At 36.1% G+C, this 13,718-nt stretch overlaps 1 non-coding gene across 23 annotated transcripts in view; it reads left to right on the top strand.

Annotated features, from left to right (window-relative positions):
* Window positions 1-13,718, top strand: part of LOC107840313 — a 57,280-nt gene that overhangs the window by 8,915 nt on the left and 34,647 nt on the right. For 2 of the 23 annotated variants that reach the window (XR_007043768.1, XR_007043769.1), the window contains exon 3: window positions 1,643-4,416. The exons of the other annotated variants lie outside the window; for them this stretch is intronic. This is a non-coding gene — a transcript (uncharacterized LOC107840313). The remainder of the gene's footprint in view (window positions 1-1,642; window positions 4,417-13,718) is intronic. 23 annotated transcript variants of the gene reach the window in all.

Genomic DNA, 13,718 nt, shown 5'->3' with positions numbered 1-13,718 from the left:
TAACACTACCTACCACACTACCACTCATCTCACTCCCTTTGAAGTAGTCTATGGACAGAAGCACCCTCTCTTCTACCCTATATGCCATTTGACTCGGCACTTGAGATTGTGGACAGAAGTTTGCAGACTTGAGAGGCCACTCTAAGGGCTTTGAAATCTCAGTTGGAAAAGGCTCAAAGTAGGATGAGAAGATCCAAGCTGACAGGAAGAGGACAAATAAGACTTATGCAGAAGGTGACATGGTCTATATTAAGTTGCAGCCTTATAGGCAATTGTCTTTTAAAGATCTTTCTTTAAGAAGTTATCTGCAAAATTTTATCGACCTTTCAGTATTATTGCTAAAGTGGGACTTGTACATACACTCTAGCTCTACCCTCTCATTCTAAACTCCGTTCCACCTTCCATATCTCTTAGCTTAAGAAGAAACTAGGTGGTCAGGTTACTACTGTTCAATTGCCTGAAGTACACATTGAGGCTGGCTATGTGATTTTGGCACTTGAGGCTATATTAAATAGAAGGTTGGCTCTTAAGAAGGGCACTGCTGTGACCCAAGTACTAGTGAAGTGGCTCAATGCACCTATGGAGGATAGTACATCGGAGGATCTTCAAGATTTTCAGCTGAAATTTCCAGATTGTCAAACTTGATCCTTGAGGACAAGGATAATTTCCAGCGGAGGGCATTGTTATGTTCCAATTTAAATACTTTCTTGTTTTAGCATTCTATTAAATACACTTTCCATTTCAGTTGAATTAGTTTAGTTGAAATTAGACAGCAAAAATAGGAAGCTTCTAGAATCTGTCACAACTGTTAAGTCTGCACTGTTATCACTGTTCTAGGAATAGTAATAACAATTTTTCCTGCCAATTTCTCAGTTGAAATTTAGTGCCTATATTAGCTTGTATTGTGGAAATTGACTTATTTTGTGAGAATTGAAAGTCAAGTAAAGCAAGTTTCTTCAGTTTTCTCGCTGGAAGGTGTTTGTTCAGGAACTATTCCTTAGGACACTTTTTCAGTTTTCTCCTTAAACTTCCCAATAAATTGGGCTATATCAACCCCCCTCCACCCCCCCAAAAAAAGAGCAAAATCAGGGGAAGAATCTACAGACTTTACACAACAATTTAGCGGTGAAACAAAAACTTTCATTAGTATTGTCCCGCTTTCCAAGTGGTTGTTTGATACTAGTATCTAATACTCAAAAGAATCACTTACACCATGAGCTCTAGGACAACTTGATTAGCATGCATCAAGATTCACGACTCTCAAATTTATTTTTATGCAGGAAATTTCTTTTGTTTCCCGATTATGTGATGTGCTTGTCAAAACACATTCAGGGTTTTACCAAATATGTCATTGGGAAGCAATCACTATATGATAATCTATGAACAAACATTGGGTTTCTTTCGTGCTCATAGACCATTAATTATTGCGTCTCCCCTAAGTTTCGAAAACGTACGTCTTTACTCAATGAACTGACATTAACAAATTACAGATAGTTTGGATTTTCAATAAAGATATGAACTGACCATTACAAATATACTTCGACCATACCAATAGTAAAATCTTAACCCCAAATAGAAAAGATCTATTGTATTAATACCTTATTGATTTGTCAAATAACACACTTTTTCTTAGGGGAAGCAGGCAAAGATCCTCTCTGGAATATTGACAGTGTGCCCAAAAGAAAGAGATTAGTGCTTGGACAACCTATTTGGTCAACTGTTGAAAGAATCCAGAGGCAAATTCATAACAATCTGCAGGCACCAGACTATGAAGATATATCTGACGGTGATGAAACTATTACTCTAATTTATGCTAGGAACCAATATATTCCACCTAATGAGATTGGTCTTGGAGCAATGCTGTTCGTACCACCACCAACTACTACAAAATGCTTAATGTCTGTTAACTCAATGGCAGAAGATAATGCCTCTTGTTCAATGTATGTTCCTATAGAAAATTTGCATCTGTATGTGAATCTTGAGATGCATGCATAAGATTCAAAATGATATGTGAAGCCAACTCTTATTGTTTAGCTAGTGCAATGTTGGTTAAAAACAATTTGTGCCGTTCCAACTTTATTGGATGTCCCCACTACCAACGCAAAACAACTTTGGTGTTTTGAGACCATCTAGTTTGCTAGTTATGCATTTATTTTGGAGATATATAATTCTTCTGTTTTGTTAGATGGATTTCAACGAATTAGATATGTCAATTTTGCTTTTTGGGTGCATTTAATCTATCAATTTCATTGTCCCATCATCGCGTGCTTACCGACAAGTTTGTTAGTTGTGTGGACTCCATGGTTGACTTATAATCTTTTTTGGCTAAGTTTCTAAAATAAGCTCATTTTGAATAGTGTTTTTTTTCCAAGTGTTGTTAAAAAAAGTACCTTTAGGAGAGAAACAATTTGTGTTTAGCCAATAAATTTAGAACAACAGTTATGAGCGGCAATTAGTGCTTGATTGAGCTTTTTAAAAGCGTTTTCAAGTGCATTTTTCTCAAAGTGCTTCTTAGCTTTTGAAAACAACTTATTCTTCTCCCCTGAAACACTTATTTTCTTCCAAAAGCTTGGCCAAAGTGTCACTTTTTAAACTTAGCTCTTTTTAGAAAAAATTAAGCACTTTTGAGAAAAATGAGCTCGGCCAAACTGGTTATTACATTGTAACATTTCAAAGACCACTCGAAATGCCCGATTCAACATTTAGCTCAATCTATTCTAGGTGTGTTACAATGTCTACTTCATAGTACTTCAAAGTCTACCAAGTAATATAAAAGGATAAATCTATTTTGAAGAGTGTTGTGTTGCTACTTGAGGGCATTTATGAAACTCCGTACTAAATTATCCGAGTCTTAATTGCTCTTGGATTGTGTATTAATGACTCTCTAGCTTCTCTTTTTAGTGTAAATGTAAATATTATTGACTTCTTGTTACAACTCAAAAGGGGATCGAAGAAACTTTTTGGTCGACTTAGTTTTCAAACTTTTTCTGGTTGTGCATACCATATCCTAAAACTGATATTCCTGTTACTAATTATCAGACTTTCATCTCCGTATATAGAAGGAGATTCTATAGCAGCAACTGTGTTTTATAGAACAATTTATTGACATACCCTTGATGTAGTATCCATATAATGTGGAACGAGTCTAATTTCACGTGCATTTGCTCTTCCACCCTTATCTCCGATAGTTTCATTTTGAATAGCCACTTGATTTAGCACATTATTGGTTATCCTGAAACAAGATATAATGCAAGCCATTACAATTGTAATGATAATAATATGCAAGTCAAATGGTTTTTGAGATGTTACAAGTTTGGCCAAGCTCATTTTTCTCAAAAGTGCTTAATTTTTTCTAAAAAGAACTAGTGCTTAATTTTTTTCTAAAAAAAACTAATGTTAAAAGTGATACTTTGGCCAAACTTTTGGAAAAAAATAAGTGCTTTGGGGGAGAAGAATAAGTTGTTTTTCAAAAGCTAAAAGAAGTAATAATCCCGTAGAAGCATTTCGAGGAAAATGCACTTAACATCGATTTTAAAAAGCTTAGTCAAGCACTAAGCACTAATTGCTGCTCATAACTCTTTTTTAAAAATTTGTTGACCAAACACAAACTGCTTTTCTCCTAAAGTACTTTTTTTGATACACTTTTGAAAAAAATAACTGATCAAAATGAGCTGATTTTAGAGGTTTAGCCAAAAAAGGCTGTAAGTCTACCAAGGGGTATAGACAAACTAACAAACTTGTAAGTAAGCACGCAGTGACAGACAACGAAATTGATAAATTAAATGCATCCAAAATGCAGAATTGACGTATCTAATTCATTGAATCCATCTCGTAAAACGGAAGAATTTTAAATCTCCAAAATAAATGCATCACTGGCAAACTAGATGGTCTCAAAACACCAAAGTTGTTTTGTGTTGCCAGTGAGGACATCCAATAAAGTTGGAACAACACAAATTGTTTTTAACCAATATTGCACTGGCTAGGTAGTAGAGTTGGCTTCATATACCATTTTGAATCTTATGCATGTATCTCAAAATTCACTTACAGATGTGAATTTTCTACAGATACATACATTGAACAAGAGACATTATTTTCTGCCATTGAGTTAACAGACATTGAGGATTCTGTAGTAGTTGGTGGTTGTACGAACAACATCGCTCCAAGACCAATCTCATTAGGTGGAATGTATTGATTTCTTGCATAAATTAGAGTAACAGTTTCATCACCGACAGATATATATTCAAAGTCTGGTGCCTGCAGATTGTTATGAAGTTGTCTCTGGATTCTTTCAACATGTGACAAAATGGGTTGTCCAAGCTCTGATCTCTTTCTTTTGGGGACACAGTCAGAATTCCAGGGAGGATCTTTATCTGCTTCCCCTAAGAAAAGGTGAATGTTATTTGACAAAACAATAAGGTATTAATACAATAGATCTTTCCTCGGGTTAAGCTTTTACTATTGGTATGGTCAAAGTGTAGTTGTACTGGTCAGTTCATATCTTTATTGAAAATCCAAATTACCTGTAATTTGTTAATGCCAGTTCATTGAGTAAATAAGTATGTTTTTGAAGCTTAGGGGAGACACAATAATTAATGGTCTCCGAGCAGGAAAGGAACCTAATATTTTGTTCATAGAGTATCATATTATGATTGCTTCCATACGACGTATTTGGTAAAATTCTGAATGTGATTTGACAAGCACATGACAATAATCGGGAAATGAAAGGAATTTGCTGCGTAAAAATTAATCTGAGAGTCGTGAATCTTGATTCATGCTTATCAAGTTGTCTTAGTGCTCATAGTTTAAGTGATTCTTTTGAGTATTAGATACTAATATAAAACAACCACTTGGAAAGTGGGACAATGCTAATGAAAGTTTCTGTTTCACTGTTAAATTGCTGTTAAATTGTTGGGTAATGTCTGTAGATTTTTCCCCTGTTTTTGCTCCTTTTTATGGAGGGAGGGGGGGGGGGGGAAGGGATTTATCCGGTTAATCAATAGGATAAGAGAAGTTGTTAATTGGAACATGGAATGCTTAATCTTAGTTTTGTTTGAAACGTAGAATGTTTAATCTTCAAAGTTAATTATTTTGCCAAAAGTGAAAGTAGAAATGGCGTGAGATATATATGCCAAAAAGGAAAGTGGTGGAGCGAAGATTTTCTACCATATACTCAAGTACAAGAATGAATCTTGATGTGAGGAACATAGCTTGATAGCTTAACGCAGAACTTGCAACTGCGGATTTTAAAGTTAAAAGATACATCTGCTTTTTGTCTCTCAGATTAACTTTCCTTCTTTACCGGCAAGTCCATTTCTGTGTTTTTGTTTCAAGGGCGTGCTTGTGAAATTACAACTTTGTCCAGAGTAGACGATATGGAAAATAGCTAATGGACATGTAGTTTCACTAAGAGTGTTGTTTAAAACAGCAAATAAAATTCCTTCACTTGTCAAAATGATCATTTTTAGCTTCAACAACAAAACATATGATTTTGACGACGGAGAGCAAAATTTCAAGAGGTCGAGGAAGCATCTGAATTAAAGTGTCTTAGCCTAGTTTTAGAGAATCTTATTACTGAAAGGAGTCCCCTTCTACATTTAAGAGATTCTGTTCCTAATATTAGTCTAGTATGTAAAAAAATCAATATCAGAAGCCCCTCTTTGCCTAAAGAGATCAAGGACATTAGACATTTATTTACTAGCTTTTGGCACAAACATTAAGAAATCCTTCTAAATACCATTGATTATAAGTTTTTTTTGACTAAGTTACCCTTTATATCTCCTCAAATCCAAGTAGCTCGGACTCTTCACTAATGGTGCCTCACCCATGTCGACATGACATGGGTGTGGGATTTGTACACGATCTAGTCAACCGAATTTGGATATTGATGGAGGAATTTTGAATGGATTTAATAGTTTTTGTAATTAAATCAAAAGTTAAGGTGAAATTGAAGAAAATAGAATACCTTGTATACATAAATTTCTATGTCACTCTTTTTCTTTTATCTCCTTCCGCGATTCTTCTCTTGATCAATATTTTTCACTTCATGTTTTCCACATTATCTCATCATGTACGTTTTGTAACTTTATTTTTATAGATTTGAATTATGTTTGGCCGAATCTCTGCACCCTTATCCATACATGGATCCGTATCCCCGTATCTTAAAATTTAGATCATGAATAATTCGATCTCATCCGCACCTGTATCGAACACCCCTACCCGAGTTCAACAACTTAGCTTCAAATTACCCATTATTTCTCCGCAAACTTTTTAGATCATTTATGGGAGTAAGGTTTGATTTGAAAAACAACAATACATTACCTTGATTTCCTAAAATGATACTTGTTTGTACCAACTTTGAATGGCTAAAACAATATTTAAAATGGACTAGAGGTAGTACCACCACCCCAACACTCTTACTAAACCCCATTCCTAAGAGCCCAATAGTCTTTATTTTCTCATATTGCTCCATTGGTGACTCAAAAATCATGTTATCTTTGAGGATGGAGGGTCCTTAGCATTAGACCGTCCTTTTTTTGTCACGTTTATATAGCACACAATTGACAGAATTAACATAAGGATAAAATCTACTAATTTGTTTAAGTGTATGACCATCTCATCTAGACGTTTAAGTCCTTAGAGATCACACAATTATTTTCTTAATTTATGCATTTGACCCGCCCTGTCATTTGTGGGCTCCTAGTACTTGGAATTTTTTATCATTATGGGTGATAGTAAGACTCAAATCTTAGATTTTTATGTGCTCTAATACCATTGAAGTGTGTGGCCATCTCATCTAAAAGCTTAAACTGTTAGAGAAAGTACACTTCCATTTATTTAGTTTGTGTTTCCAATAATTGTGATTTTGTTAAATCATCTACAATAGCATTGTGAAGAAATATAAGAGAAAAACATTATGAATTGTTGTATCTACGTTATTACATTAAGACCCTATTTAAAAATGCTATGCTATAATCCCTTTCCAACTTGGATACTACACTATAATCTTTTTCCAATTCGGATACTACATTGCAATCCTTTTCCAAGTGTGATACCATATACTATTTTCATGACCCGAGCCGAGGCCCTGGCCGCGATGGGCATTCCAAGCCACGAAGGCCCGAGAGACCCCATAACATGCTATCATGAACATAATTCATAGATAAATCAAATGCGGAAGATATAATTAAATTCAAGGTAATTTATAATACAAACTGTGTCTACAAAATATGGCAATACAACACTTCAAATACCGTCTACGAAGCCTCTACTGAATACGAATTGTCTAGGTCGGGACAAAGCCCCCGGCTAGACCATATACTGAAAGATTCGACATATAAGTAAATCCCTACCGAAAGATGGACGGCTCACCCATTGCTGTCATATCCCAAGTGTTATACTAATGTGATGGACCATGGGACTATACCGCAGAACCTGAAATATAGGGGGTCAATACACAAAGGTACTGGTTCGTAGGACAATCCAAAAACAAAAAATATTTTTATAAAGTATGGGTGAGCATCTTATAAAAAACATGTAAGCATAAAACATGCGAAAACACATGGGCATAATTTGTTAAATTTCAAAAACATTCTTGTAAGTAATGACAATTCTTTATTTTTCTTCTAAGCTAGATGGTACACCCTACAAACGTACTTATCCACGGGCTATATAGACTCCGCCCTTGACTCGGCGGCCAAGCCCCCAATCCGAGTTTTCCGCAAAGATTGGGGTATGTCATTCGTACTACGCCATAAGGTCGTCGCCAGCGTACAATCCCTATTATAGGACATAATAAACCCGTATCGACAAAATACGATTTCGGGCTAAGAGTTATCTAACTCAGGCCTTCTTCGGGTAACCAACTAGCTCTCTTTAGCCCAATTTTAGTATCTTAAAAACATGGCTTCTTATAATCCGTTTCTTTCTTATTCAATTTAGGGTACATCATAACAAGGTATCGTCATACCCAGACTTGGAAGTCCTTCATTCATACCATAACATCTCTACTGCCCTTCTTATTTCAAAATATATTATTGACCACCAAAACATTTAAACAATGCAAGAGAATTCGTACTTCAAAATATGTGAAAACTTATGCAAAGATTTTCCCCTTTCAACACCTTAACAAATTCATAACAACCCATGCAATCCTTTCAATTGTTACATTGAACATTTATAAACAAGAAGACACCCTCTCTTCAATTCATAACCAATATCAAGTCCATAAATAATATTAAAACTTTTATCTCAAGTTCCAAAACATACAATTTAATAACCCATAACATGTGAAATTAAGAGGTATCATAACAAATGAAAAGGTTTCGTTATTCATGCTCTCAATTCAAATTGCAAAACTGAAAATACATATATATACGCAAACATAATTCAATCCACGAAAAGGTGCTTCAATACCAAAACACTATATCATTGAAATGGATTCATAGTTTGGCTATTCGAGACGATCTTTCAAAACCCTTGTTATAAAATAATAACATACTTCAAAGCTTAGTAAAACAATGAATTCATGCCCATTAGATTTAGGATAGCCCCACGTACCTTAAGTTTCTTAACTTGGGGATGAAACCCTAATCTTGATGCTTTCTTGAAGGATCTTGATCTCTGAAAGCTTGAATTCTTGATTTTTTGGGGATAAAGGAATTGAAATTGTGTTCTTGGGAAAGGGAATGGTTTTCTTGGGAGGATAATTGGAGAAGAAGGGCAAATAATACCCAAACTGATACCCCAAGTCGTGTTATGAACGATTCAGTTGAGGGGGAAAAGACCCAATTGCCCTTCTGACATTTTAAAATTCGTAACTGCGTTTTGCATGCCCACTGTGATGCGGTCTTATCGCGGTGGCTTACTGGTTCAGACGAAAATGGTCATAACTTTTCGCTCGGGTATCAGATTAAGGCGAAATTGGTATCGTTGGAAAGCTGACTCAATTATCTATAATTTGGTGGGTCTTGAGATGAAAAATTCCACATTTATCAAAAGTTATACACGTTTGAAGTTGACCCTTGTAGAATCGAATACCAAACTTTGGACGAATCCAAGGCTCTTAGCTCAACTTTGCTCTAAGTGATTTCTATGAACATTTTTCACCTAATAAATACTTCACACACTAGGATAAAGATCACGACACATGCATTCAAATTATAAATCAAGAACTGGAGGAAAGCACCTTCACCGCGACGCGATTTACGTGCCAATAGAAATGTCACCGCGACGCGACACTATCGCGGTGACTTATTGGATTCGTGATCCAATGTAACCCAAACCTTGTCCGAAAAATTCGAAACTCCCCCCCGAGACATACTTCTTACATCCCTGAACATGAATTAATTCAAAAACTATCGTCTCGGGGTTGGGAAGGTCAAAATAGAAATTCTCGAAGTTTAGGGGTCTTGAAAATGACTAAGCCCTAATACTTATGAAAATTTCGAGCCTTAAGACCCTTTAAGCATGTAACTAAAAGCTGAATTAAGCTAAGAATAGTACAGAGTATTACAGTTCAGGTTCTTAAACGTAGGAAAGACGGTTTAACTTTAGCCCAAAAGTATGGGGTGTTACAACTATTTCTGTTCCTACTCTAATTCTAATACTCCCTTTCAAGGCGGTGCATACAAGTCATATATACCTAACTTGTTATAAATGTAATTATTCCGAGGACTTGTAAGGGACTTGTCGAAGATATCTGCAAGAAAACTAGTAAGGACTGCTCGGGGCATCTGCGCAATCACAGTTGGAAAGAAGCAAATTGAAAAAGTGGTTGAACAAAAAAGTATTGAAAAACTGGTCAGAATATGCTCACACGCTGGATTTTTAGATTTGACGGTTGGAAAATGGTCAAAATTTGAGAAAAATTTATGGATAGGTCGGAATGATAACTCGATCCTACTGGAAAGGAGAAATTATATGGGTAGGGTCGGAATAATGGCACGATCCTACAGGAAAAGAGAAATAGAAATTAGGTGGGTAGGATCGGAATGATGGCACGACTATACGCATCTCAGATCAGATCTGAGGAGTCACCGGAAAGATTTACGATGGACCAACTTTTGCTAATATAATCATTGGCCAGATGACCCATATATATGGATTATAATTGCCCGCCGGTAGCGAAAGCTCTTTGATTTTCTGCCAAAATTATAGAGGCTCTAATACAACAGCAACATACCCGGTGTATTCGCACATAGTGGGGTCTGGGTATAGAGGTTTTGATACCAGTAGCAGAAATATAAAAGAAAAAGATTATTGAATTATTGCATCTACATTATTACATAGAGACCCTATTTCTAGATGCTATACTATAATCCCTTGAAATGGATTGATAGAGCTATGAATATATTTGAATTAGCTAAGTCTAATGGGTTTATGTTCACTGTGAAAATACATCTTCCATCTCCGTCTATGTATACTTCTACCAACACTTCGTCATTCTCGTCGTTGATGCACTTTACTTGATCCAGGTCACGAGCCCTCCTCTCTCACAGCTTGGTGAGCCTATACAACTTCTTATCCCTGCCTTTCTATTTGAGCTCTTCATACACGTGCTCAAAAGCTGAAATTTTAGCCACCGCGACCGCTTGCTTCACGCCTTTTTTTGTCATCTTGTCCTCCTCGTCTAAGCTTTCGACTAACATCGTGTAAGCAACCTTCTTGGCTTTCAATTTTCCTTGGACCTCTCCATCCACCACCAATCCCCTTAATGCCCGGTAGGTAACCCCTCGAGACCTCTAACACCTCTCTTGCTGCTTTCCTGATGTAGTGAGGCTTCAACTGTCCTAGCCCACGTACTATCTGCGCGCTACTCTCCAACCCCTTATAGCCACTGACTTCACTTCAATATCCTTGAGCTTGGGCTTCAATCAGGCCTCCCTATCTAATCCTTGGTTGGTCATATGCAGTCTCCTCTTCTTCCTCTAGATATTTAAATCCATCACTATGAGCTTGTGTTGGGTTGTAAGGTTCTCATTCGAGGTAACCCTGCAGTCCTTGTATAAACCTCTTATCACATTTTCTAAGAAGCAAATAATTTATCTGAATCTTAGCCACGCACTATGGTAAGTCGCCAGGTACTCCTACCTCTTCTGGATGCTCGAATTAGCTATGACCAACTAGAAAGCTTTCAAAGTTTAACAGGAAACTCCTCCTTCATTTCTATCCAAATCTAAAACCGCCATTTACATTACTCGGTGACCAATAAAATCCCTTCCTAAAATTAGCTTCTCACTATGCGGGATATCTCTCACAACCTCGCCAACTCCTTTCAGAACCATTTTTTTGACTTATGCGTACAAACCCGGTTGCGTTGCATATGCACTAATTATGTTAACAACTAGAGGTGCATGGCTCGTGTCAGCACGGGCCCAACACTATAGACATCTTTTAGCACCAATATTCGATATTGATGAGATACAAACATAAATGTACATTGATTTAAAACGATAATTTTTTAAATAATAATTATTTGACAGTACTCGCTAAGGAGTGAAGTTTTATAAGATAGTTTTTTTCCACATGATAAAAAAGTGTGATGTGTCGTGTAGTCGGGTTATTTTAATTGTTTGATGATAAGATTGAGACCTGTTACAAAATAAAGAAAAGATGTAGAACTAATATTCGTAGGATTATTTCATATATAAACTGGAACAAAAGATACTTCAATTAACAACAAAGCCTTGGATCAGATTATGGTTGAAGCAGCTGCAACAAACATGTCATAAACACATTTTTCTTATTTTAATTAAATACTATTAATTTTCTAATACATAATTGACTTATAATAATTAATTAGGGGTGATATAGAAAAATCACGGGGCACCTCTTGAAGCAGTCATGTCGAAACCAATGTTTTAATTAAATATTATGAATTTTTTAATACATAAATGACTTATAATAATTAATTAGGGGTGATACAGTAAAATCACGGTTGAAGGAGGTCAACTTAATTTAATACATCAAGAGTTAATTTATCATTTTATGTCTATTTTATTTTTTTTAAAATATGATTAAATTTTTAACACTTAGATGACTCATAATAATTAATTATAAGCGATATTTAGCAAAATTATGGTTGAAATAGCTGCATCAGACATGCCATCTATTTTTTTAGTTAAATATTATTCATTTTTTAATACATAAATAACTTATAATGATTAATTAGGGATGATATAGTAAAATCACGGTTAAAGCAACTATGGGCCCCATCATATATTTAATAGGAGTAGCATCAATGGCAAAGTGGTAATTTAATTGAATGGCATGAGTTGTAATTAATTCGAAATGGATGGACTTTTCTTATAGTTGTTGATAAGGTCCAAACATTAAAACTCAAAATACAATTTTCCTAAGCAAACTAATCTTGCAAAATATTTTATAGACCTTAGTATCCTAAAACTTTGTTTTAATACCCATAAACTAACATGTCAAAACCATCATTTCTAATATATAGAAATAAGCCCTTCCAAAACTAGCTTAATGACCATTATCCTATCATTCACCCTCCTAACCTCTACCACATGTTCCCTGTCTCCTAAAATGCCAACTCCATTTCTACTGCTTGATACCTGTGTACCATAACTTTAGCCCGCCTACATTCCTAGACTTGATTCTTACCCATTTGGTTTCCCAAACACAAGCTCTATTGATCTTCCTTCTCTTAAGAATCTTCACTAACTCAATCGACTTTCTTGTCTAATGTCCCTATGTTTCAAGGCTGAACTTTCAACATAGGAGCTCTCTTGGTACCCATACCAAACTCGGACTCTTTAAAAATGTCAATGGGTAGGTGTCGGATACTCCAAAGTAGTTCATTTTAGAGAATCTGATACGGATGCGACAACAATTTTGGAGAGTCCGAGCAACATAGCCTTATACTACTATCTAACCCCGAGCGACTAACGCTAGTTATCTAGTAATCAAGTGTACAATCAACAATACAAAAATGGGCAACCTGTAATGTCAAAAACGCTAAATCAGAAAAGTGACAGTCACACAATACAATGATGAAAATCAAAAGAAACAATAAACTATAGCAAATATACCAGTTAAAAGTACAAACCAAAAATGTAGTATAATTTACAAGGGCGCAGCAATTAATTCACGAACGCGATATCAGATTTAAGGAGATCAGTTAATAATCAAGCAACATTAAGGGGCTGCTCAATCTGCTAAGGAAAAGTCAGGTTTGGATAAAACAAGAAAAGAAAAAGGGCAGTGAATCGTCCCTTGGAGTCAATGGGAATTAAAATAGCTGCTACTGGGCAGATTTCTGAAATCCAGCAAGCTCTGATGTACTCCTTGGTCCGCCGGATGTCGGAGTTGGTGGATCATTGGTCATCAGGCTGGGGTCGCTGGATGCTTGCTGTTCGGTGGAAGCAGTTCAGCGAAAGAAAACAGAGATCGATAGTGAGAGGAGGGAGGAAGAAATATGGGCTGGGGGAATCTACCTGGTTGATGGTAGTGGTGTGTGGTCAGGGTAGCAGCGTGCAGTGGAGAGGTGTGGGGAGTCCCGGGGGGTGGGGTGGGGGATTATTTTCTGTTGAGCACTAGAGAAAGAGATAGTCCCTGTTGAATGTGATGTGGTTATTCACTTTCGGTTTAGTTGGTAGCTTTCCTCTTAAAATATCATGTAAATAAATGCAGTCTGCCAAGAGGTTAACTATGTTGCATGGTTCCTTAACATATCAAGCAAATCTTCTTCGATCTTTCAT

This window comes from Capsicum annuum, chromosome 8 (genome assembly GCF_002878395.1).
Source record: "Capsicum annuum cultivar UCD-10X-F1 chromosome 8, UCD10Xv1.1, whole genome shotgun sequence".
In the NCBI taxonomy this organism is placed as follows: Eukaryota; Viridiplantae; Streptophyta; class Magnoliopsida; order Solanales; family Solanaceae; genus Capsicum; species Capsicum annuum.
The sequence above is the reverse complement of the archived record's forward strand: the minus strand, read 5'-3'. Positions and strand labels throughout refer to the sequence as shown.